Source organism: Chaetura pelagica, unplaced genomic scaffold (genome assembly GCF_000747805.2).
Source record: "Chaetura pelagica isolate M959 unplaced genomic scaffold, ChaPel_1.0 scaffold346, whole genome shotgun sequence".
Lineage (NCBI taxonomy): Eukaryota > Metazoa > Chordata > Aves > Apodiformes > Apodidae > Chaetura > Chaetura pelagica.
This window is the reverse complement of record NW_009953797.1, coordinates 1,896,397-1,922,776: the sequence shown is the minus strand read 5'-3', so window position 1 is coordinate 1,922,776 and position 26,380 is coordinate 1,896,397. Positions and strand designations below refer to the sequence as shown.

At 38.4% G+C, this 26,380-nt stretch overlaps 1 protein-coding gene across 1 annotated transcript in view; it reads left to right on the top strand.

Annotated features, from left to right (window-relative positions):
- The window catches only part of GRID1 (glutamate receptor, ionotropic, delta 1), a 536,004-nt gene that overhangs the window by 167,073 nt on the left and 342,551 nt on the right, over positions 1-26,380 (top strand). The window lies entirely within an intron of this gene.

Below are 26,380 nucleotides of genomic sequence, written 5' to 3'. Positions count from 1 at the left end.
GTATCCCCAAAACATAGGCTTTCAAAGCTTTGAAGGAATATCCAGGGACCTAGCTGCTTCCCAAAAGAGTTTGACTGCATTTCTCACTGCATTGTTTTTACTCAGTTACGGACTCATCACAGAATATGTCCTTCAACAATGTTGCCTGAACTTAGAAACTTAAAATTGACATAAATACACATGTTGAAAGAATTAGCTATAGACCTATTACATACTTCTATAATAAATTAAAAAATGAAATAAAATGGTTTCTTAAGTAACTATAGATAGTCCTTTACATATTATGTGCTTTGTGGAGAAGATAAGTTCAGTGAGACTAGAATCTATGGACTTTAAGGGTTTTAAAACTGTTTTAAGACTCAGGTTTTTTAAGACTAACTCATGACTGTTATGATCGAGTGCTGGTGATAATTATGCTTAAGTAGGAGACAGAGCTTGATGATCTTCAATGGTCCTTTGTAAACAGCACTTCCACGATCCTCAAATTGCAGCATCTGCCTGTATTATATTTTTTTACATTATATAAGTAGACATACAAAGAGAATTTTAGAAGAAAAAAGGTAATTAAAAAACCATATTGCTTTCTTCAGACTGTGTGGGTCAGAGGCCAGCATCATCTTCAAAATACAACTTTCCATAGGATTTTACTTCTTGTCACATTCAAGCCTCTCAGCCACAGTACAGCTGTAACTATGCATCACTTTCAACTTAGGTAGATCCCCAGATTCAGGTAAAATCCCTTTGACTTAGGCAGACTCCACCCAGCTACAATCAGACAAGTTTTAAAATTTCTAAATACCTGGTAGCAGTATGTTCAAGAGACAGGACTGTCACAATGTGATGTGTGCAGCAGCATTCACTGAACATCAGTGAATGAACCAATGGTGAGTGTGTGCAATCCACCTGACCTCTTTCTGCACACATGTGCTACTTCTTCACCTTCCCAGCAATTGTTTTTCACCTCACAGGCCTAAAAAAAAATGGTTTGGAAAAGAAAAAGACTGCCGTGTGTCATGATTTTCATTACTGACATGGAGCTGACTCATAAGACCCAGAAAACCTGATGTTATATGGGAAGATGGTGACAGCCACAGTGACAGCTGGATCTTTGAAGACCTTTCAAACAGGGTTCTTATAGCCTTTGCCTTATGGACTGAAGCCTCACCACAGCAGCAAGAGAGGACCAAGGGTTTGATGATGATGTTAGCATGCCTCTAAGTCTTGCATTAAGTCACAGTATTTTTTCATAAGAAACTGAATAAACCAAGGAAGTAAAATACCTACCTTTTTCTGGGAAGAAACAAACAAACAAACAAACAAGACACAAACAAGCTAAAGGAGGGCCTTCAGAAGACAAGATGATCAGTTACAAATTTGCGATTGGCAGGTGTTCTATATAAAACAACAGGCTAGAATTGATAACACTTCCTGTGTCAGCTTTTGAGATATCTAAACGACATTGGCAATGTTAGAGCAACCCAGGGTTAAGAGAGAGCAAAGAACAATTAAAGCTGTTCTGACTTTCTTGTATCTGGACGACAAGTCCTGGCTCTATCTGTCTCCCAAATATTTATCTCAAATGCAAGTGTTTAGAAACAAGAAGATGAAAGGTGAGTTCTGACATAAGTATATACAATGGAAGCACATCTGTATATGTATTATGGTAAAGGCTAGGAGACACAATTCTTAATGGTTACTGCACAGTCATATCCGTTCCTTCATTTCCATGTCTATGTGATCACACACAAATTTGTGCTATCAACATTCAGTTTTATTTCTCCATTTGCTGCAGATATTTTTCAGCTGTAGTTTAGATACTGATGTTTTAACTGTGTGTTCTTTTGCCTTATTTCTTCCTCCTTCATCTCTATTGCATCTGGTTTCATCAATGCAGTGTAGAAAGGAAGGGGAAATGTGCCAAATACTGCATATTTGATATCTGAAGTGTGCCTATTGACCTTTGACTGGGATAGATATTTTAATCCCACACTTGAAAATTACCCTTCAAAAGACTTGAATTCAAATTGCCAACATGATAATGTCATTTTCTAATCTGATGTGACTGGAATCATAACACTTGCTTTGATGTGCAGTATAATCCAGCATGACTGATCAGGTGCAACCTGCCATAACACTGCAAAGGGCAGTGCATCATGCTCAGAAATTAAAACCATCTTATTTCCTGGAAGTCATAGTAAAAGGAATCTACCTGAATTTTACATATTAAGTTTTTTTTTCAGAAGTTTTTTTAACTCAACAGTGACCCAACAGTGTTTTACTTGTCTCTTGAGTCTGACTCTAGTTCCTGCTACAGCATCTGCATCTTGGCTACTTTTCTATCAAGAAATAGGCAAATGTCAAAACATTGTAAAATATCTAACCGTTTTATTTAAACTGTATAAGAATAGTCTGCTTAGAAGCAATGCTGTTTGAACCTTTTAAACTCACTGTCTCTCTAGCTGCTTGCAAGAGTTGCTTCCTTTTGTCAATGCAGAAAATACTTCTTTGTGGTCCGAGTGCAGAATAAAGCAGCATTCGGTAGCACTAGAAATTAGCAGCTGTTTATCTTTTCTCTCCTGCTATTTCAGTTTAAAGCACTTGGAGAAGATTTTACAGAATCCTCTGTTTTCCCACGTGATTTCATAAATTACTTGCAAGTCTCACCCATACAATCTGGGGCAACTCTTTCAAGCCCTCTGGAAATGACAGAAAACTCTCATGATAAAGCAATGAAGAAATAGGTAGAAGTATATGAGATTATTACCTGAGTGAAGGATGTGGAGAAAAATGAAAAGGGATCATCTTACATAACCAATCAGTCTACAACACATAATTTTTTGCATAATTATGTAATGTGCTGTTGGAATATTAAGTTTCCTTTAACAACAGATTTGAAATGAAATCTGATTATACACAGAACAGTAATACCCAATATTTCTCAATATACATTCCGTAGGTGAGGACACTGAACAGAGGGAAGTAATGCTCTGTAAGAATGGAGGTAAAGATGTGATACACTGATGTGTTCAGTTGTCATATTTATCCACAGAGGTGAGCACCTCACACAAGAAGGATATTTCTTTCTCCAATGTGTGGATACTTCATATCAGCCCTGCTCTTTATTTTACATAAGTTAAGTAGGCTACAAAGCATGATTTCCTCTTTCTGACAAGGAAAGGATTGTAGACAATCTGAAATAGAAAAGCAGTTTTAAAAATAGATGGTAATTGAGACTTCTATTTCCATTACAAACTCAAATATGTAAACCTAATTATTTGCTTTCTGACTAAAAAGCCTTATAGGAACTTGCCACTTTGCTTCTGCTTCTTTGGGGTTAGAAATTCAGGAAGGGAAGGCTAGATGAACACAATGTTCCTGTTCTTGCGGAGAGAAGAAGGTGTTTAAAAGCTTTTAAAGAATTACTTAGGCTTCTGATGCAATAGGAGTTGCAACAGCATTTTCTGAAGAGAGTGAGATGCAAAAAGTAGTGAAAGTTACAGAGTAAATAGTTTTCTGGCTTAAAGTTTCTCAGCAAATCCTTGAGATGAAGCAATAATATATTAAAACAAACAAACAAACAAACAAAAAAACCTATGTGTAGGAATCACTCTCACTTGATAATAATATTCCTTCGATTGGGACAAGCAATTCTGCAAGCGTTTAGGGTTAAGGGCACCACACTGATAACAGCCTACACCTTGAAAAAGTAGTCTGAATTTGACAGCTCACTTCCCGTAAATGTAATCTCTAAAAATGGTCCTCCTTATGATTCTAATTTCCAACATGATATGTCATTTTGTAATGTGAGATAACTAGAATGATAACACACACCACAAGATGAAACACAGTCTATTGTGATTGATCAGATGCAACATAACGCATCACAGGGCAATGCATTTCACTTGAAATTTTAACCCAAGCTATGTATATGGAAAACTGCAATAAAAGAGAAAACCTATATCTCATCTAGTAGAATTGCTGAAGATTTGAGGGCTATATTTATCCTATTGTCTTGTTAGCAGAACCTGCTGATGTGACACACACCCATCTACCCATACGTCCAAAGAGGAAGTGATGTTGCTTTTCCCTATCTAAAAGGGAAATTACAAATTATTTTTATCTAGGTGCCTTTTCCACAAAGTCTTTCTTACATGTGTATCCTTGCTGGATGACACTCAAGCTGCCTTCCCCCTCAGTTCACTCTAATTCATCAATATTTATCCTGACAAAGTTTTGCCTGGAATTCCAAAGTCAGTTATAGTGCTGTGATTGTCACTGGATGAAGCAGGAAAAGATATTGCAGTTATACAGATGCATATAGAACGAGCATATTCTCACTTCTGTTCTGTATCCAGAATTTTAAACTAACACTTTTGTTACACCTAATGCTATTAGTGTTAATGAAAAAAATGCCAAAATGTCAAAACATTTTCTGCAAACTTATTAATACCAGTGCTACAGGATGAGCAGTAATGTCTTCAAACTTAAAGACTGTAGATTTAGATTATATATTAGGAAGAAATTCTTCACCATGAGGGGCATGAGGCACTGAAACAAGTTGCCCAGAAAAGTTGTGAATGCCCCATCCCTGAAGTGTTCAAGGCCAGGCTGGACAGGACTTTGATCAACCTGGTCTACTGGGAGGTGTCCCTGCCCATGCAGGGAGGTTGGAACTATATGATATTTAAGATCCCTTCCAACCTAACTACTCTGATTTAATAATAATAATATGTCTAGGAGTGGGGATTAAGAACTTTACTCCATATTTTGTATTGGGCTTCTGACAACTTTGCCTTTCTATTTACATAAATCAGTAAAAAAACTCCCCTTTGAGCTGTTTTTGAAGACCTGCTAAGATTTTGCTAAGAACAGGCCTTTTAATTCTCATCAATTTCTCCTCTCTTTTCCAAAGAAAGGACCATGCTTTTACTTCTCTAGAACAGAGAATAGAGAAAGCAGCCTTCAAGACTTATTTTTTTTTTTTCCTTTTTTTTTTTTACATAGGGTCTAAACACTCCATGCAGATTTTGGGAGGTTTTCCCCCAAAATATATACATAGGACCTTTTCCAAGGGCTATTGAAAGGCCTTTAAAAGCTTCTTATTTTAATGATTTTACAGTGGAACCTAAAGAAAAGCAGTGCTGTAAGAAGAGCAAATATATGATTTGACTGAATAGAGAATTTCTAAAATAAAGAAAATACAGGAAAAAATAGAGATAGGTAAAGTGTTCTGGAGTAGAAGAACCAGAACAAGTTTCAATGTGGACTAAACTTGGAAGAATCTTTGAGTCAAAGAGAAGGCTAGACTGAGAAAACTGAGAACTGAAAGGATTGGAAAAGATAATATTATAACTCATGATTTCTTATCCATAGGTAAATCTGTAATGTTTAGAATAACCTCTTTTTGAAGACATACATAATAAAAACAAATGTGGTGGTAGAGAAACAGTTTTGAATTCCTGCAGATTTGCTGAGCTGTGAATTCAGAAAAGGTAAACCTCTGAAAGAGGGAATTTAAAAGCATTTTAAAATGCAACATTTAGATAAAACAAATAAACAAATAAATAAGTGGTTATAATAGAAAAATAAAAATAAAACAAAATATGGGATAATCTGAAATATTCTCTTCCATTTTTTTAAATTTGAACAACAGAAGCTGTTACCTGTCCTACCTTACTCCTAAACACTGAAACCCAGAAAGAAAAAACAAGGGACAAAAAAACCAAACCATTTTACACTCCTACAAAATTACACATATTTATATTTCAAAGAATCATTGCATTCTAATTATTCACAGTACTGCTATGACTTTTCACTCTACTTTGAATTTCTTCCCCTTAATAGCAAGTCTCCTTGCTTTCTCTTTTAATGTAGCAATACTACAGAATCTAAAAGAAGAAAGGTAAAGAAAGAGAGAAAGAAGGATAGACTGAGAGTGAAAAGCCTGACAACTGTGTAACAAACAAGAACATAGTAGAAAAAAAATGTATTGTACTGAAGCTGAAAATTCTTTTTGAAAAATGTCAGAAGACCAGGTAGATTATTAAGCAATACAGTAAGATAATTATTTGTTTGCCTTGTTTGTACAATATTAACTACCTAATTTGTAAGGCATGGTGATAGAATTTAAATGCTAATAAAATCTTAACTGAGCTGATGTAATCACAACAAAACAGATTTTATATGAGTACATATCCTGTGTGGAAGGAACAAAATACCCAGCAGGACCAGAACCCTGGACTTCCACAGGGCAAACTTTGGTCTCCTCAATCATCTATTAAGGGAAATCCCATGGGACAGGGTGCTAGAAAATAAAGGAGCTCAAGATAGCTGGTCAACATTCAAGGACCACTTCTTGCAAGCACAGGATCAGAGTGTCCCAATGGTTAGGAAATCTAGTAAGGGTGCTAGGAGACCTGCATGGTTAAAGAAGGAACTACTGGGCAAACTTAAGTGGAAAAGGAAAATCTATAGATCATGGAAGGAGGGGCTGGTCACTTGGGAGGAATATAGGACTGTTGTCAGAGGATGTAGGGAGGCAATTAGGAAAGCTAAGGCCTCCTTGGAACTTAACCTTGCAAGTCAGGTTAAGGATAATAGAAAGGGCTTTTTCAAGTACATAGCTAGCAAAACTAGCAATAGAGGCAATATTGGCCCATTGAGGAATGAGGTGGGAGCCCTGGTGACAGAGGATATAAAGAAGGCAGAGGTGCTGAATGCCTTCTTTGCCTCTGTCTTCACTCCTGCAGGGTCTCCCTATGAGCCCCAGATTCATATAGCCCCAGAAGAAGTCAAGATAGAGGAAGAGTTTGACATGGTAGATGAGGATTGGGTTAGGGATCAGTTGAGTAATCTGGACATCCATAAATCAATGGGTCCAGATGGAATGCACCCAAGGGTGCTGAGGGAGCTGGCGGAGGTCATTGCTAGGCCACTCTCCATCATCTTCAGTAAATCATGGGCAACAGGTGAGGTGCCTGAGGACTGGAGGATAGCAAATGTCACTCCAGTCTACAAGAAGGGCAAGAAGGAGGACCCGGGTAACTATAGACCGGTCAGCCTCACCTCCATCCCTGGAAAGGTGATGGAACAACTTGTTCTTGTGACTATCTCCAGGCACATCAAGGACATGGGGGTCATCAAGAGCAGTCAGCATGGTTTTATCAAGGGTAAATCATGTTTGACTAACCTCATAGCCTTCTATGAGGAAATTACTAGGTGGATAGATGATGGTAGAGCGGTAGATGTGGTTTATCTTGATTTCAGTAAAGCATTTGACACCGTCTCCCACAGCATCCTTGTGGATAAGTTGATCAGGTATGGGTTTGGTGACCAGGAAGTGAGGTGGATTAGGAACTGGTTGAAAGGAAGGAGTCAGAGAGTTGTAGTCAATGGGGTAGAATCTGGTTGGAGGTGTGTTACTAGTGGAGTCCCACAAGGGTCGGTGCTGGGACCGGTGTTGTTCAACATCTTCATCAACGACCTGGATGAGGGTATAGAATGTACCCTCAGCAAGTTTGCTGATGACACTAAGCTGGGAGGAGTGGCTGACACACCAGAAGGCTGTGCTGCCATTCAGAGAGACTTAGATAGGTTGGTGAGTTGGGCGGGGAGAAACATGATGAAATTCAACAAGGGGAAGTGCAGAGTTTTACATTTGGGGAAGAACAACACCATGTCCCAGTACAGGTTGGGGGCTGAACTGCTGGAGAGTAGTGTAGGTGAAAGAGACCTGGGGGTCCTGGTAGACAGGAGGATGACCATGAGCCAGCAATGTGCCCTTGTGGCCAAGAAGGCCAATGGCATCCTGGGGTGCATTAGAAAGGGTGTGGTTAGTAGGTCAAGAGAGGTTCTCCTCCCCCTCTATTCTGCATTGGTGAGGCCACATCTGGAGTATTGTGTCCAGTTCTGGGCCCCTCAGTTCAAAAAGGACAGGGAACTGCTCGAGAGAGTCCAGCGCAGAGCTACGAAGATGATTAGGGGAGTGGAACATCTCCCTTATGAGGAAAGGCTGAGGGAGCTGGGTCTCTTTAGCTTGGAGAAAAGGAGACTGAGGGGTGACCTCATCAATGTTTACAAATATGTAAGGGGTGAGTGTCAGGGGGACGGAGTTAGGCTTTTCTCAGTGATGACCAGTGATAGGACAAGGGGTAATGGGTGTAAATTGGAGCATAGGAGGTTCAAGGTGAATATCCGAAAAAAATTTTTTACTGTGAGAGTGACAGAGCACTGGAACAGGCTGCCCAGGGAGGTTGTGGAGTCTCCCTCACTGGAGACATTCAAAACCCACCTGGATGCTTTCCTGTGTGATGTACTCTAGGCGACCCTGCAGGGGGGGTTGGACTAGATGATCTCTCGAGGTCCCTTCCAAACCCTAAGATTCTATGATTCTATGGTCTCTGAAAAAATGTAAACTCCCACATAGTGAGTTTATTCACCTCTAGGTGTGAACATCAAAGGTATCAATGTTTCTGTGTGCAGGGAAGCAGCTTAAAATGGACTACCCTGTGGAATGCAACATTAAGGACAGGGAAGTTCTAATGAGTGCAGTTATCTGCTTGGCTTATGTGGCACACACTGACAGGGTTGGGATGTTCTCTTTCTAGTTTACAGCTGCTAACCTGGTAAGCACTACATGAGACAATGGTGGGGTTGGTTTGTACTTTTACAATCCTCAAAACATCCTAAAGCTCTGTCCAAAATGAAAAGCTAAGTCTGAAATAAAAGCAGTGCTCAGGTCATAATAAATCCCAGCAGCTATTAGATGTTTAGCAGCAGCTAAAGCTATGTTGGTGGTATCATTTTATTGAGAGGCTGTGTTGACCAGTACATAACAATTAATTACCTCTATTTTTTTTGTTTTTTTTTTTTTTTGGGGGGGGGGGAAGAGGCCTTTAGTTTCTTTTTAAAAGTCACTAGCAAAGGAGTACTTGTTTTAAGTACTTACTTGAAAGCCAGTACTTCTATCAGCACAGCAGAAGCTGTGCCACTTCTCCACGCTGTGTAGTGCAACAGCAGGAGTACTTTAAGTGCAGTTTTTTTGTGAGAATTTCCCCCTATGATTCTCTTCTAGTTCAGCCAGGTTCTGAGCTGGTGTTGTTGATGAAGTGCTTAATACATTCTGTATCCACACTGCTGGTGGGTTCCTAATCTTGAAGTGGTGTGGGTAAAAGGAAACTAGCTTGAAAGATGCTCTTTCTCTGACAAACTTCTTTGTAGCATACATATAGTTTTTTTGAATAACATTACTTGGAGGCTTCACTTACAGTTCATTCTACCAGTTCAGTGCTTGTAGTACAATACTAAAAAGATAATCAGTCTGCTTTAGCAACAGCAAAACTGCCAAATTCTTTTATGTAAGAGAAATGACAGCATCCTTTGGGGTTTTAAATCCTGCTGGTGTTGCACAAAGAAAGCTTAAGGCAGAGACACAACCTGTGTTCAGAATACAAAGGGTTAGATCCTGAAGGAATGACCAGATCAGGCTTTTGGAAAACGCTGTATCTGATGGCTTGATGGGCTGTTTGTATGTGTGCATGTGCTCGTTAAGTATTTACTTGGGGGATTTAAGGAGGTTGTGGTTTTGGGAAAGGGGACTGAGGAGTGTAAATTGGTAAAATTGCACAGTTTTGAAGGGAAGTGTGTTGTTCTATATTTAAGATAGATAAAGATTGCATGGACCTGATAATGACTTGGTGACTGAAAGCAGAGATTTAAACAACTGGGCAGGGTGCTTTTGAATGACACATCGTTACAAAACTGTGATGTGATGTGACACTTATAAAAGTCTGCTATCCTCTTAAGCCCTTCAAGGTGAAACAATTCTCAGTATTAACTCTTACCAATGTGTCATTAAATCTCCTTGAAAACTGGTTAAACAAGGCAGGATTTGAAGAAAATGGCTTGTGATTCAGTTATTCCTAATTACTTTATGATTTTTTTTAGTGGTTGCTTGCTTAAGCATATTACTCTGAATAGATAATTTGCAGCTTATAGAGACCTGAAGCCTTGGATCAGTGTTAATGTTGAAAGGAATCTTTCTTCAGGCAGCACTAAGTGTCAGACCCTGATTTTAGGTGTAAATACTGGAAGGAAGTTGTATCACTGGAAGGTGATTTTGTTCTCAAATTTTAGAGGCTTATGTTCTGAAAATAAGTGTTGGAATTCTGAAGCTCTGATCTACATAGGAGCAGTGCTTTTTTGTCTGGATCAACGTATTCTGAGAAGTAGTGTCTAAGTACCTTTTCATTTTACAAGAAAAAAAATCTTTTAATGAAAATCCTCTTATTAACAACTGTATAGCAAACAGCAGTTCACATTTACTGCTAAACTGTGTGTACAAAAGAGAACTTGCAATCCAGCAGCAGTAACAACAGAGTTCTTTTACTTGAATAAGAAAATGAAGCTTCCAACATACTACATGCTCTTAGCCCTGCTCAGTGGGTACTTGTTATCTCTGTGGTGACTGAAATTTATGGTAAAGTTAGCCTACTTTTTTTTTGTTGTGAGCCATATCATTTGTGGAGCTCAACTGTGTGCTTTGCTTGCCTTCATGCAGCAGAACTCAAGAATAAAAAGGTACCCCACTATGGCACACTTGGCAGAAAATCTGAGTTGGCCTGAGGGAGCTGCTTAAAATACAGGAACCAGTATAAACAGGAACCAGTTGTGTAAAGTGAGAAGTAAACAATTTTCAAAACGATTTAGGGAGCTGTCTTCTTCCTAGTTAGCTACAGTCCTATGGCATCTTTTGCAGAAACCTACTAATTCAATTTGGAGTAGGAATTAGAAAGTTTATTTCCAGTTTTGGATGCCTTTTTAAAGCTGTAAAATAATACATTCTGCTTTTGAGAGAAGAAGAAACATGGATGTGTGTTAGTCAAGGCAAATCAGTTTGGAGCATTATAGCAGAGGCTGTACTATGAGCTCAGTGCGATTGTTACTTGCAGAGAAGAGTGATTTCCACAAATGCAAAATGCTTCTTAATGTGATGTGAAGAACATAGTTTCATTTTCCTAGTTGCTTTAATGTTGTTGGACTTGTTTATTTGTCATTGCTTATATATTTTTAGCAGCCAGAGACTTCAGCTCTCAGTCCAAGAAAAACATGACTAGGATTTTGGAGGACATGCACCAAGATAGTTTTCTCCAGTGGCTTTTAAGGAGAATTTTAGATTTTGCTACCCATCTTTTTTTTTTTGTAAAAGAGCCCAATTCCGTGCTCTATTAATCCTTACAATATATTTTTTTTAAAAGTTACCTGAAAAGAAAAGGTGATGTTTTACTGTCATTGAATTCCAGTGGATGTCAAAGATGAGTCCTTGGTACTTGATTCTCGACTCTGAATAACCCTGGGAAAAAAGAAGAACATAAGAAGAGGGAATGTAAGGAGCTTGGACTGGGTGTGCAGGAAAAATAAAAAGATGGCACCTAAAAGTAGCAGAGTAGTTTTACTTTCAAGGTTAAGTGGAAGGAGCTTTCCAGAGCAAGAGGAGCTGTGCTTCAGTGTTCTCAACTCCTTTCTGCACTTCTGAAAGTACAGAAATGTAAGAAGATAATTTTAAAGACAATTTTAATAGTGCATACAAGAAGGAATTAAAGCCTTGATAAGGCTTCTAGCAGAAGCGGAGAACAAGGTAGAGATGAATTTTGGCAACTTTTACACTGCTGCTCTTTCAGTAGTAATGGTTACTTATGCTCGGCACCTCTCTTTGCTGGGAATGGCAAGTGGTTGTTTCTACATCTGGTGTCTGACAGATCTGGCCAGCTGGCAGGGAAATACCTCTTCACTGGCTGAATGACCCTGTCCCCTTGGAGACTGAATATGGATGTTGCATCCGCTGATGAAGAAAACAAGGGCCATTCTGTAACTCTTCTCTCAAGCTTGCGTTTCTCCTGGCTGGAGCAGTGGGAAGGCTCACCACACTATTGCACACCATTGCTCTGCCAAGTGTGGTCTTGTAAAATCCTTTCTTTGAAGTCTAATGAGCTTGGGGTGCTGCAGAACAGGGGAATATAGGTAGTAAAAGGTCATGTCCCCGGGCATTGACTGTGCTTATATCAAAGGATACTTTTAAAGTTGTTGATAATCTGTCAGGCATCATGATGAGATGCAGAGTAAACCAGAATCTCTTTGATTTCTTCACTGGTAAGGTTATCTTTTATGCATGCCAGTCTTGTTTTTCTGTTCTTAGCCTTGGGCTTTATACAGGTATTGATTTTTTTTATATTTTTTTACTTCTGGTTGTTACAACATTCATGCTTATTCAGGTAAAGGTATTTGTTATTTTCCCAACACTGCCTCACAATTCATTAAGAATATGATGGGTTCCTGTGGGCTAGTAATGACTGCTTTAATTCCAGCAAACAGAATGCCTTACAAACAGCAGGTTAGATATTCACAGCTAGTTCCATTACAGCAATTCCTTTCCTTCTTCACTACAGCTAGCATTAGTATTCACAAGCTGAAAACATGCTGGTGGAAAGCTACCAAAATATTTATGGACTATTGCAAGGGTCAGTCTAACAAGGGCAGCAAACGAAGTTAAGGATTTACACCATGAAACAAACCAACTTATCAATTGCTCTTTGCGAAGTTGCTTATGTTGTTTAAAGAAGCAATTTTCTAAGATACTTTTTAAAACGTATTTCAGACTGAAACTTTGATCTGTAGTTTCACTTCTATTTCTGCGTTATTTCTTCCAACAAGATGAGTGGGTGGAGAAGACGTTGCACAACTGACAAAGCTGATTGTTGCATAGCTTGATTTCCTAAGAACAGCACTCCACATCTCTTATCTGACTATATCAAAGTCTTTACCAAACTTGAGGGTCATAAATACTCCTCTGTGAGGAAAGTAATAGAGGGAGGAACTGAGATGCAGCAACCTCAGAAAAGCTGTGTGCCAAATCAGACTTCAGGAGTGGGGCAAACTTTGAATTCAAACTTTGCAGTCAAACTTCAGGGTGGACAAGGAAGCTACCTGTGCTGAGCAGTGAGCAAGCTGAGATTATTTTTTTGTTGTTCTGGAGGGGTCTAAGAATGTGAATTACTTGGCATCTGCATTAAATGAGAAATTACACACTTCTGTTTTGTGGAAGCATGACAAGAACGTACATTTGAAATGGAAATTGTCATGCTTATTAACCTCTGAGCACAGAAGCCCTGCTTTCATTATTTTGATTAGAAGGTAAGTATTTTGTAATAACAAGCAGGTAGGAAAAAATTCAAACTGGAGTAAAGTATTTTTATTCCTTCAAAATAGGACCTTTTTGTTGCTTTGGGATATATTAGTAAATTCAGAAAACCAAATACATCATAATATATATTGTTTTGTTCTGAAATAAATTTAAATTATCATCTGTGTGACAACACAATGAGAATAAATACGTTAATCTCCTAGAGAACTGAATTTTAAGTGGTTTTAATAAACATCATGACATCTTTTTCTTTTGGATTTTAGCTAGGGATTGCATAAAAGAAATTCTTAGGACCTGACTTGGCATTAATGCATTTTCTAGTATTCTTTCAAAGTAGTGTTAAGTATTTAAAGAGAATAAGGTAGGGTATTCTGTTTTGGTAGAATGATAATTTTTTTTTTTAAATTACATTTGTGTAAAAACTACATGCACATGTGTATATATCCTTGGTTTGGCTAGGAAAAATCTAAGGTAGATCAGAACTTGTAAGAATGTGTGTATCGTTTTCCAGTTAAATATTGAAAAGCAGCTATTTGCTATATAGTGCACGTGTGTACCAATGTCAGTACAGCTGAGTTGTTTAGAATTAGTGTCTGCATTTTACAAATGAAACTGGTCTCTTTTGATGACTCACTAGAGTGGAGTTGTGTTGATAATCACCCAAAATGGATTTTGGATATGCTTGGAGAAAACTACATGCTTCTTTCTACCAGTGGAGTGCTTGAAGGTTAGCTTTTGCAACTATTTTTTTCCCAGTAATTTGTGGTTCTTTTGCTTTCAAGGGAAGTAAGACCTCAGTTAAAGAAAAAAGAAGCCCAAGAAAGGTGCAAAGTGATTTTCATTCTCATTATTGAAGGCCAAAGAATTGCCTGAGAGGATCTGAAATGTATTGCCTCTAGATGAGGTTGTTGCTGTTGTGTGTCCTGTCCTGTTGTCCTCCTGCCCCCTGTTCTGAAGAGCAAAGTGCCTGCAGTGTTACTGAAAACAACAGCTTTAGGATCAGCATTGCCCAAAATGACATCAGTGCTGAGGGCTCTAATTTAGAAAAGCAACTTTGCTTATTTTCCGGAATTGCTAACTGCAATGTGATTTAAACTGTAATACTTACAATCACAGCAATTCAGAGCCTGGATATATCAGTCACAGTACATCAACTGGGGCCTCAAAACAAATAAATTAATATCTTTAGAGATTAATTTTTTGCTGATTCTTAGCCTGAAAAGAATCTTGCCTTGCAGAGTAATTCTGAGCCATTAAAGCCATCAAAGAAAGCTCTGACACATAGGCACTCCAGTCTCCTTATTCTGGCTCATTAACATTAGGCTGATGTTACGTATGCTGTATGGTCAGTGTGGAAATTACAAGAACTTAACCAGCTTCAGAGTATCCCCCTTATTTAGCATTCATAGATTTGTCTGTCTAAACATAGGAGTCTTTCTTCTGTATTTTACTTAAGGGGTATAACCTTTTCCCCAGTGAGAAGGAAAGAGCACACAGCCACAGGTGTCTGAGTGAAATATTCCTCTTGCTGCCTTGTGAAAAAATTCTGACAGGTCCCTATTAGTTAGGAATTTTAGATGAAGACACTTACCACTAAGGATCATTAATAATATATGGTCATGACTTTTTAAATTAAAGATTGAACTTGTGATAGGTGACTTCCTCAACTTTTGAATCATGTGCAATATCTAATTGAAAAAATCTTTGTTTCTCCCACCCAAGATGAAAGACCTCTAACATCTCACTCCTATTTATTTTGGTTAGAGGAATTAGTTTGTTTTCCCTGTGAAATATATACTTGCTCTAGAGCTTGTCTTTCCCCCACTTTACATTTACCAGCTACAGTACTGCAGGTCTTCCTTAGCCAAGGAGATGCTGACAGCATCAGTGAAATATTTCAGTTCACAGAACAAGTTATACAGTGGCTTTAACTAGGTCTGAAGGATGGTTGCAGGAACACACTGAATTACCCTGTGGACCTGACCACCCTGAGACATGTAAAGACATATTGTAGTACTAAGAGACTTTATGTTTTCAGGTTCTTCATGCAGGACTCTTAATACATAATCTTGGTTTAAAAAATAATTTGGGGAAAAATAACTCCTACTGAAGTCAGAAGAGTAATGTATGTTGTAGCTCTACAGCACAGAAGAATGATTCTGAGTAGACATCTGTCTAGAAAGATGCATGTAGATGTGGGGTGAATATTCCTTGGCTCATTTTTTTAATACAAGAAGTGAATGCACACTAGAACACAGTGCATCAGATATTAAAAAATGTACGCATATCCTCTGTTTGCCTCTCTGTTTTCACAGTGTGGGCTGTAGGATGAGCTGTACCTTTCACACTTCAGTTGGTCAACTTGGACAAATTGTTCACAGGAAAGGTTCCTGAGGATTTTTCCTGCTGTTTTAGAGTTCCTAGGTCTCCTAAATAACCTATGAAGTTGAAAGGGACTTTTCAACAGTGGATTCCCGTAACTGTGTGTTACACACTTAAACTTTGATATTTGAGTTAGCTGATGCCAGAAGAGGTGCTTTGCTGACATGCACCTCTTGCCTATATCATAGCTAGTTCTATATACATTTTTTTAAGCAGCTTTAAAATAATTCTGTTTGGTTCCATGTGCAATAAACTACACACAATTTTGGTTCCATTCCCATCCTCACGTTTCATTTATTGTGAAAACATGTTTGATTCTCCTCAGTTGGTAGATTTGAGGGGTAGAGAAAATGAAGATGTATTGAGAATCTTGATATGCTTTTTGGAAGTACATAATCTTTCTCTGCCAGCATAATTTTGCTTCCATATTGTGTCTATATTTTTCTTAGCTTCCTGATAGAGAGATAGTCCAACACTTGACAAAATGGTGCCATTCTTACATTGTGTTACCTCCTAAGGGTAGATTTAGATGGTAGCTGAACAAAGTGTTGTGTGCTATTTGTACCATGTAGGAAAAGCTCCTATAGTTTCTCAAGATCGGTGGGGATGTTCCCACAGGAAACTGCAGTGTGGATAAGGCCTGAAAGTATGGATTATTTTCCCCTGGAGTTGAAGGTAATGAAATGTGTGTAAAACTAGCCTAGCTAATCAAATTTTCCCATGTTTGCCAGCAAATACAGCCTATGGATCCAGAAAACAACAACAGACATGGGTGAACAGAAACATGACAGTTTATGCCAGAAGATATTAAAATGGGAAATACAACACTCTTTGCCAAATATTAGGATCTTACAGAGATTTGGAAACTCATTAGTAGAGAATATTATTCATAATAAGTGTGCAACCTGTTTTGCAGGGCCCATTGATTCTGGCCTTGCTTTTTTGGGGTTTCTCCCTCACTGAGTTGTTATTTCAGCCTCACACAATGTTCATGGAAATACCCTGCTCAGTGGCAAAACTAGCTGAGAAACAGGGCACTAAGAAAAATGTTGTTCTACCAAGGAGCTGCTCCAGGGCACTGTTAATGAAATGGATAACCTCCTCCACACTAAGTCGTAGTTTTTACAAATACTTAAAATGTTAGTCCACCTGAATTATTTATTTATTTTTTTTGGTATAAAGGTTTACCAGTAGTCCAATAGAATTTACTCTTCTCTTAATTAGGAGGTGAGATCTCCAAGATAGGGGTCACTTTACCCTTTTTCCCGGTTGAGTTGTAAGAAAAGGCTAACTGCACTTCAGCATTGTACTGCAGAGCTCCTCTTTGGAGACAGGCATGGCTGGTCAGTCAGCCCTGTCCATGAGTTATTAATGTGTAGATTCAGAGTTGTTAGAATTATTAAAAATCCTATTCTTTCATCAAAAATTGTGCCGTAAACCATGACAAAAAGTGACATTTTGATGTCTGTGAATTAAATCTCTTTGTAAGTCCTTTCTTGATATTATCAGATAACCTTCACAAAGTCGGAGAAGGCAACAGATTTCACTTTTGTTAGTGAGGGAGCTGCCAATGAGGGTCAGAGATTGGGAAACTATTAGTGAAGTGTTTGATAGATTTCTCTCATGATTACCTACTGACATCCAAAGCATTGTTTGATTTGCAAGTGCTGCATTTGTTGCAGATAACCCTGGGTAGTACATTAATTATGTTAATACTGCTCTCTACTGCCTGCCTAATGATGCTGAAGGGTTTACCTTGGAACCAGAGAATGGAAATAAGTCCCCACTCTGCAGACTGTTTGGATTAGACTAATTTATGTCAGAGCACATGCAATCCTAGGGAAGATATGAAATGCTGGAAATTCGAGCAGCCTGGACCATATTAAGCTCCTGTTAGGTTTTAGATAATTACTGGAATCCACTGTGAGATTAATCCTTGAGTTGTTGAACCAAGAAAGTTTGAGTTAACAATTCCTAGTTGATTTGATGATATTGCTTTGTGTGCATTTACATTTTAAAGTTTTCAGTCTTTTTCAGTTTAATGTTTAATTACACCTATTCAATGATGCTTTTTTTGTGACCCAATTCTAAAGATGCCACTCAAGGTGACATTTTTCTGGAGTGCTGGGAAGGAGCTAGATCAGATCTGCTTAAGGAGTAAATGGGAGGGCCACAGAGGGAAAGGCTGCTGATATTAATTTGCTCTTTCATACTCTTTCTGTAGCTGCCAATATAGAAGAATCGTGCTTGTACAGTAAATTATGTGTTTTGAGTGATGGTTTTCAGTTCTGTCTGACACATCTCCCTGATGTTTTGGTAGTGCATCTATTCTGGGCTAAGTATTGGCTGTGGTGTTTATCTGCCTCTGGAAGAAGACAGTGGTTTTACACTTCATGAGGATTTCTAACTCTGGGCTTTCTTGTATATGTGTAGCTTCCATTTGGAGACTGTGATTTCAGAAGGCCTTGGGAAATAATAGATACAGCAAAGGGCTAGGTTTTTCTTTGTTATCACTCCTTGTAGTGAGGGCTTATTCCTTCTCCATCCTTTTAATTCATAGATTGTCTCCTACGAAGTCTCAGCAGAACACAAAGAAAGCCCTTACTCCTCTCCCTCTGGCTGTGCTGATGCCTGGCAGTTTCTATTCTGAAGTCAGTGTGCCTGTGGGAATTACCTAAACTGAAGCAGGGGCTGCATGTAGTGAAAAACTAATTTCTGCTTACTTATGTCATACACAAGAGGCACAAAAGTGTTTAATAGATGCTTTAATAGTAAGCTGAGATGTCCCATCACAGAGAACTTTATTCTAAAATACAGATGATTCATGTTATAATTAACTTTGAATCACTTATTTTTTTGACCTAAGGCCTGAAATGGGTTATCATAAGTAGTAAATATTCCTGCTTGTAAGTGAGTTTCAAGTCCTGTTCAGGTGATTTCCTTTTTAATTAATAACACTGGTAGAACTGATTTCTTATTTTGTTCTTGTACTGGAATAATCCTGCATTCAGTCATGTAACCAAGCTGGCATTCTCTGTTAATGCTGAAATATTGTAATGTAATGGCCTCCTGTGATCATTCATGGACATCCAGAAAGAAAGGAAACAGTCTGTTTAAATGCAGTTCTAGCATAATTACAAACACTTTATATGGACTACTCTTTGTGCTATTTCATATAATAAAAAGATATGAAAGATGTGGATTTTAATCAGTTTCTGTGGGAGAGGTTTATTACAAAGATCTTCAGGGATTAAAGAAGCAGAGCAGAAGATATTATAGTTCTGTTAGTGAAGTATCTTTTAAACAAAATTTCTTCATATTTTTATCAAATGTATAGTGTAATCTCTGGACACATGATGACAGTACAAGCAGCATCCAGAGAATTTCCTTTGCAGGGCTGTGTACCTAGATAAGACCTTGTTTTTGTGTGTGTGCTGCATCTGGTTATATTACATATTCTGTTATATCACAGCCTATTACATAACCTAAAGTACCAACAACAAGAAAGGGGGTGGGGGACTGAGCAGAAGTGTCTGTAATCTAAGAGAAATATGACTGAAATAGCTCAGCAGCTCAGATATTTTTGTGTGTAACTGCAAATGGTCAGAAAGGCAGATTTAGCAGCCTTTGCAGCTGCAGTACTAGAAATTTTCAATGATAGAGCAGAACTGCAAATGAGCTATTTAGAAAATTGGTGTATGGGCTTTTTAATAGACAAAATGCATAGCATGTATTCAAACAAATGTGAATATTGGAAATAAAATTAGATGCAGATTATAGTTAGTATTTTTCTGAAATTACATTTTGAAACCATAGATTCTGTGCTACAACTTTTTTTCTTTTTTATTTCTTCAGAACTGGTGGAATTTCTGTAAGAACATCAGTTGTTCTAAATTGCCTTTTAAAATACTGTAGGCTTGTACTTCTGGTTCATTTAAAATCTGGATACCATTTTTATTTATGCAGTTAGGTGTAAGTATGTGTGAAATCATTCTCTCAAAAATAATTCTGGGGTCTGACCCTGTAGACATGAACTGCCAGCCATGTACTCTAGATCTTCATTGAATAAGCATTACTGCCATAAGCCAGATGGATGGAATCAGCTTTTGACCTGGCCAAGGACAGCTGGCCATCTCAAAGACTGCTGTATGTGGTCATAGGATAAATGCTTGCTGCTTATTGGCACCATTTAGGTGACAATATTTCAGTGTGAATTAATACTACACATGCTTTCTATTTTCGTATTTAAAAAGGGTGTTTGTGTGTCTTCTGGGTTGGCCACTATCACTCCTGTTCTTGTTGCTGCTATCTTCACCAACAAACTTTCCATAATTATCACAAATAGCTTTTTCTTTTTATTTAAACATTTATCAGGCCTGTGTTCTGTCTAGCAGCTCATTCACATCTGCAAGAGATGTTCAATACTACTGATAGTACCAAAAAAAGTCAGAATAACAGCTTGCTCTAGAGACTTACTGTCTGAAACTCTTTTAGGTTTATTTCCTTAACTAGAAATCCACGTGATTGCTTTGCTGTTATCAGAGCTTGGAGACCAGTCATTTTCTCTGTGGTCTGTTATTCTTTAGTCTGTGTGAAGGAAACTAATGAGTCATGAAGCAACTTTGTTACCTGATAGCTCTTTTGGATTCTAGCTCGTGTCATTTATTGCCCACACTGTAGACTTCTCTGTGTAAATGTGTGTCATTGGAGTACATGGAGAGAGTACTTGCACGACTGAGAGGGTTTGGGGACCTGGTGAGACGCCATTACTTGGCTTCTTGTTAATTTGAAGTGGAGGACTTAATTCTGGTGGTTGGTATGGTCATGAGTGAATAACATCTCTAAAGAGAGCCTAAAATGCTATTCTGCATTGAGGCTTTTCTCAGAAATGCCCAGCTTGCTGTAGCTAGGAAGCAGTAATAGAAGATGAATTCTGCAACGAAGTAATAAATTGAAGAGTTGCTTTTCACATAAATACCCACTGAGAAGTATTGTATTTTGGTTTCAGTCATGGAGAAAGTATTGCCCACAGATTTCTAGCATAATTTGTTGTTCAAATCAGCAGCCAGGAAATACAAGACACAGGTGGGAAGTTGTGGAGTAAAACCTCTTGCAATGCAACATATGTAAATATCATGCTTAGTGCAATAATTGGGAAGGATTAAAACATAAGCATCAAAACAAAAATTGCTGTATGTCCAGAGCTCCATTAGCTTGGGTAGTTAAGTGAAGGACATTAATTTTAAATGCATAGTGACTGGAATATTATAGGTGGATTAGAGTACCCTGAAATTTGGAAACTACCTTGAAGCTTTTCAGAACTGTGCAGTGCCTGCAAAACAGTGGTAGAAGATAAATGCAGATTTGGTAAAAACCTGTTGTGGGAATATTTGTAACTTGATGAAAAAATGTTTTTCTGATAATAACTAATTATTTGATTAATGTTACACTGGTATACTTTTATTACTTAAACCAAACTCATTTAGCTAATATTTCATTATTGAGGTTGTTTTAATATTTTACACCACCATTGCTTAATACTGTGACAAGAATGTGACTCAGCAGCCTTAGAATTTTAGTCTTTTGTTCTGATTTAGAAAAAAATTATTTGAAATGTCAGGATTTCCTATAGAATGAAAAATGTATTTTCAGTTGTGTTATTTCCAATTTGCTTGTAACTGCAAAACAGGGGAGGATCTTTTTAAATTATGTGGAGGAGGAATAGGACTCCTTTGGAAGGCTGTTTTTAATTTCTCAATGGTTTAACTTGAACTTTTATTGAAGTCGTAGGTGATTGCTAATTGAACGGTTTCTCTGAGTAAAAGCAAAACTTCAGATTATTCCATGTGAAGGCTGACCAGAATCACCTTCTTGAGGGATGGAATAAAGTGATGATTGGACCAACTTGAATGAGTTAGGGATCAAATATTGCAAGATAAAGTGGGTGAAAAAAAAAATCAAACAAAAGAGTCCCCTAGGTTGCAGAGGAGAAAACAGAAGAGGAAAATGAGGAAGAGGAGTGGGATGTAATGATAAGATGGGTAGGAAAGTTTTTTGCCCACTGTGCAGGGAAGGAGCTGGTGCTTGATATTTTAACTGCCTTGCCAGATATACCAGTGTCATGGTTTGACTCAGGATTGGCAATTAATCCAATGACAACAATGCTTTTGGTCCCCTCCCCCTCCCACACAGACAGGGAAAGGAGAGAGTGAGAATAAGGAGAGAGACTTTCTGGATTGAAAATTGAACTAGACAGCTTTAATTAACACTAAAGATTAAAGAAAATATGTCCAAATATATACACATGGGTGCAGGAATATGCAAGACGCCTACCACCTCCCCTCACCCCCAGCAACTCCCACAGCATCTTCTGAGCTGTGAGCAGTTCCAAAATGTCCCGGAGCGCTGCCAGAGATAGAGCAGGGAGGAGCTGAGGGAACAGTTACTAGGGTCAGGAGAATACCGGCCTAGGGATCAATGGTGATGGATGGAGTCCTCCCTGGATGCTGGCCATGGACAGGAGAGAAAGAAGAAGAAGAAGGGCTTGACTTCCATGATCCCTGAATTTATACCAAGTATTACATACATATATGTATGTATAAAATATGTCTGGCCAATTTTGCTGTCTGTCTAGTCTGCTTCTCCCTTTGGGAGGGTTGTAGATAAGTCTTCTGCTCCTTTAGTATCCAAAGCAGTAGATTAAACAAGAAGAGTAGTGTCTTTGGTATCTCAGCACTAACTATAAGCATCCAGGTATTATCAGTTCACTAGCTGGAAAACTTGTGTGCTGCTTAAAAGTGAGCTCACTGAAGAAAAGAAAAAAAAAAAACAACAGTAAAAAGAAAACTGGCTTCATCCTGGCTCAAACCAGGACAACCAGTACCAGTCTCCCATGTGTATGCCTAGTGTTGATCAAGGCTTGGCTGTGGATGAAGCTCTCCGTTAGCTGTACATACAGCCCTTGGCAAAGGAAAGAGCACGCATGCTCCTCCAGACAGCTCAGCAAAGGCTCCCTCTGCGCTGGGGTAAAGTGGTAGTGGTGAGAGCTTCACTTAGAGTTGTGGGGAGGTTGTTGGAGGCCTGAGAGGCTGTTCATGGTGTAAGGACCTGCCCCAGGGCATGGACATAATGCAGTTGGGCTGTGCCTGAGCTGGAGAGGCCCATGGCATGGCAACTGAAGAGCTCTGTTGTGGGAAACTAGGTGTGATAATTCAAATATCTGAACAAGGTCTGTCACATTACGGTCAGAATGAAAGCTAGCACTAAGAGACAACTGATTGCATTATTTCTGCTTCTGCAACAGAATACAGGCCAGCTTCTTAATTTCTTACTGTTTATTGTCTCATTAATCTTTGTCTGAAGGCTGGTGTACCTTTATTACATGCTTTTGCCAATACTTGTTATAAACACCCACTGAAGCTTCATATTAAAGCAGCCTCACTCTTGGCATTCCAGACTAGACTTCTCAATTCAGATTTGCCATAAAATACAGTTTGTGAGATAATTATATTAGAGAGAACTGCACTCTGCAAAAAGCTGGAGTATAATTAATTATAAAGTGCTCTCTTAAAGAGAGTAAATTTATTTCTTTAGCATGAGTTGATTTCACGATAGAGATTTTGGATTGCCATCAAAATAGAATTGAATCAGTCGGTGGCTGTGTCACTACTACCCCATCTAGCAGTATCTATCAACTTTGATGTAATGGGAACTCTTCTGTGGGAGAAGGGGTTGCTTGCACACCACAGCTTTCCAACCCTCAGCTTCCTTTCTGAGTGCCACAGTAGTGCTGATAACTATTGATGTGCCTACTATAATTTACTAGAAACTGTGATGTGATCAACAGCTCCATTCACAGAAGTGGCTGCATGCCAGTGAAGAGGTGTCAGCTGTTCAGTCTAACTTGTATCATACTCTGATTGAGCCTGAGATGGAAGTTCATACCTCTTTGCTACTGTTCTCCTCAGGGCCCTAGTGCTGATCCACATCCCCATTGTTTTGGTCTTTTTAAGTGTCTGCTCTCTCTCTCTGCAGGAAATGCAAGTCCTTCAACAAATTAGCCTTGTTTTTTCCTTTGTTTATTTTTTTAAAAATACAGCTTTTCTGTATAAGCTAGCTAGACAATGGTTTGTTTTGGATATCCTCTCTGTTTCTCTCTGTAACTGCTGACGGTTGTGATTTTAGTTATATTCAGCTTGTTCCTTGTTGGGAACTGAACCTTTCAAAAGGGCTGGGCAGTAGCCAGCTGATGTGGATTGCCCTGTATGGAGGCTGACGCTGGTTATAACAAACAGTTAGAAACCCTGATGTGAGGCTAAAGAGATCTCTTTCTGATTCATGAGTTATGACTGCAGCCAAAAGTTAAGCAAACTGAGGAGGATGGGGTGTGGGGAAAGAGGAAATACCTGACTGGACTTAAATCTCTTTATAAATATATAAAACAGCTGAAGGGGATTTAGAAGGCACTTTATTTTTCAGCCGAAGCGATAGGTGGGTTGTGCAGTAAGATGGAAGAAGAAAGGCTTTAATGAGAGAGTAGGAGCAGGTTTTGAAACTTCATATTTTAAGTTGTTTGGATTTAACTGAGGCAAAGAAAGCTAATTAGCAAAACTTATTACAAAAATCTGGAAAGTAAGACATAAATGCAAAAACTGGTCTAATAAGGAATTCTGAGATTGTCTAGCAGTTCATCCTCAAGAAGAAATCATCTTGTGGTTCAAATGTGCAATACTATAATACTGGGTTTGTGAAAAACCCAGAATGAATGTTTGATAATGTGTTGCTGTTTAGCCAGCTAGAAGCAGCTGCCTGGTGCAGAATGCAGGATGGGCAGTGCTTTGATCCCAGGGATAGAGTAGAAGATTGTAAAGGCTTAGAGAAAACTTGAAGCAGGAAGACATTTAGAGCTGAAAGTCAGGTCAAGTGTCAGCATGGCATTTGGAGAAAGGGAAAATTGCAGTGTGTAACATGAATTTGCAAGCACCAATAAGTATGTCCAGATGACAAGGTGGTGAGATTAAACATGCTCTTTTTAGAAGCAAAGAATGAAAGGATACAAAAAAAGGTGTGGTATTTAGGAAATAAATGTATTTATATGGATGTCAGAGTAAATATATCACTGCATTACTAGAAAAAAAAACAGTATTACCTAAAGAAAAAAGCATGTGGGTGAAAATGAGGCTTAACAGCAATAATTTCATCCTGTCTGTAGAAATAAAGACAGAGTCTATGAAAGAAATAAATAGTGGGTTTTGTTGTTGTACTAGGACAACAAATGTCCTTTATTGGAAGAGGAAAGAGAATCTTCTCATTAGGCTACTCTTATAATTTTCTTGAACTCAATCCCCATTAACCTTAATTCAAAAGGATGACAGAAAACAAATATGTCAGGAAATAAGATGCAGCTTAACATGAGTAAATTTAGGACTGACCATAGAGCTACACTAATTAAACATCAGTGGTCACCCTCTGATGACTTGTTTGGTGGGAGAAATAAAAATAAGAGCAATTCCCACAAGGTTGAAACTTAATGACAGAGATGCTGTGAAGTCCATACATCTAAAGTGAGAGGCAAGAAAGGCAAGAGAGGTTACCCCATGTGGATAATGCTTAAAACAAATTTAAACAAAAAAAATCCCCAACCCTGATTGAAACAGTTCCCAAACCTTGCCTCTGCCTGGGTTCACCTTATACTATGGAGTCCTCTCATGTCTTTTGTCATCTGCAGGGAACTATTTATTGTTTATTATTTATTCATGGTTTTGGCTGTGCTTGCTATGACAACTGTAGCATTGGATATTAGGCACATGAACATGTGTTTGCAAAATACACACTGAAGGAAGACAGATCTATCCACTGAGCCCTGGCACAGGGATGCCCTCATTCTCTTATTGTGGTTTGATGAGGACATGCTTCTGCTTTTTACCATCTATCAGCATTGCCTGTATTTTTTTTCCTCTTTCTTTCCACATTTATATCACTATTTCAATTCCCATGCACAGTTCTAGTTGTTGTTGCATGATCTATCTACACTTGGGGAATTTGTTTGCATTTGCACAGCAAATTTTTAAGTTACTCCAGTGGATAACAGCTTTCTGTTAGCTCCATCACACTGGATGCCACACACATAAGACAAACATTGTACTATAAAGTGGTGTTACAGAGTGGAACAGAAAAGATAATCAGAAGTGTTAAATTCAGAAGAGATGCTATCAGAATAACCCCTATGCTGAAATGTGAGCTGTGCTGACAAAGGAAATTGCTTACAAAACAATGAATAGATACAGACCCATGAGAAGAGATGGCAGAGCATTGGTGATGGCTCAGTAGCTACACTGCCCTTCTAAGCTGGGGAGCTTCTTGCAGTCTTTCTTCAAAGACTTTGGTATCAATAGAATTGGGCTTGTGTGGATGTTTTTTTTTTTCCCCTTTAGAAGGTCAGTCATTTTAGTGCTATCTATGCATATGGAACAGGGTTTAGTCCCTAGAATTTAATCCTTTTAGGTCTGGGTTAGTGTGGTGAGTAATAGTGTTTTAATAGTCTATGATACATCAAGTAAGTAAAATCTTATTAGAATTAAAATATCTGGTACTAAAATGGCTTGATGTTGAAGCAGTAAGGGTTGGGAGGCAATTCCGAGCAGGATGCTTCCAGGAACAAGGGCTGGGTAGTAAGGACTTTCACGGACATTGGCAGATAATCCAGGAGTATTTATGGAGCTCTGAACCAAATCATACTTGACTCTGTGACATAACTATCATTCAACTTCTGTATACATAAAATAAATGTCTAAACAAGAC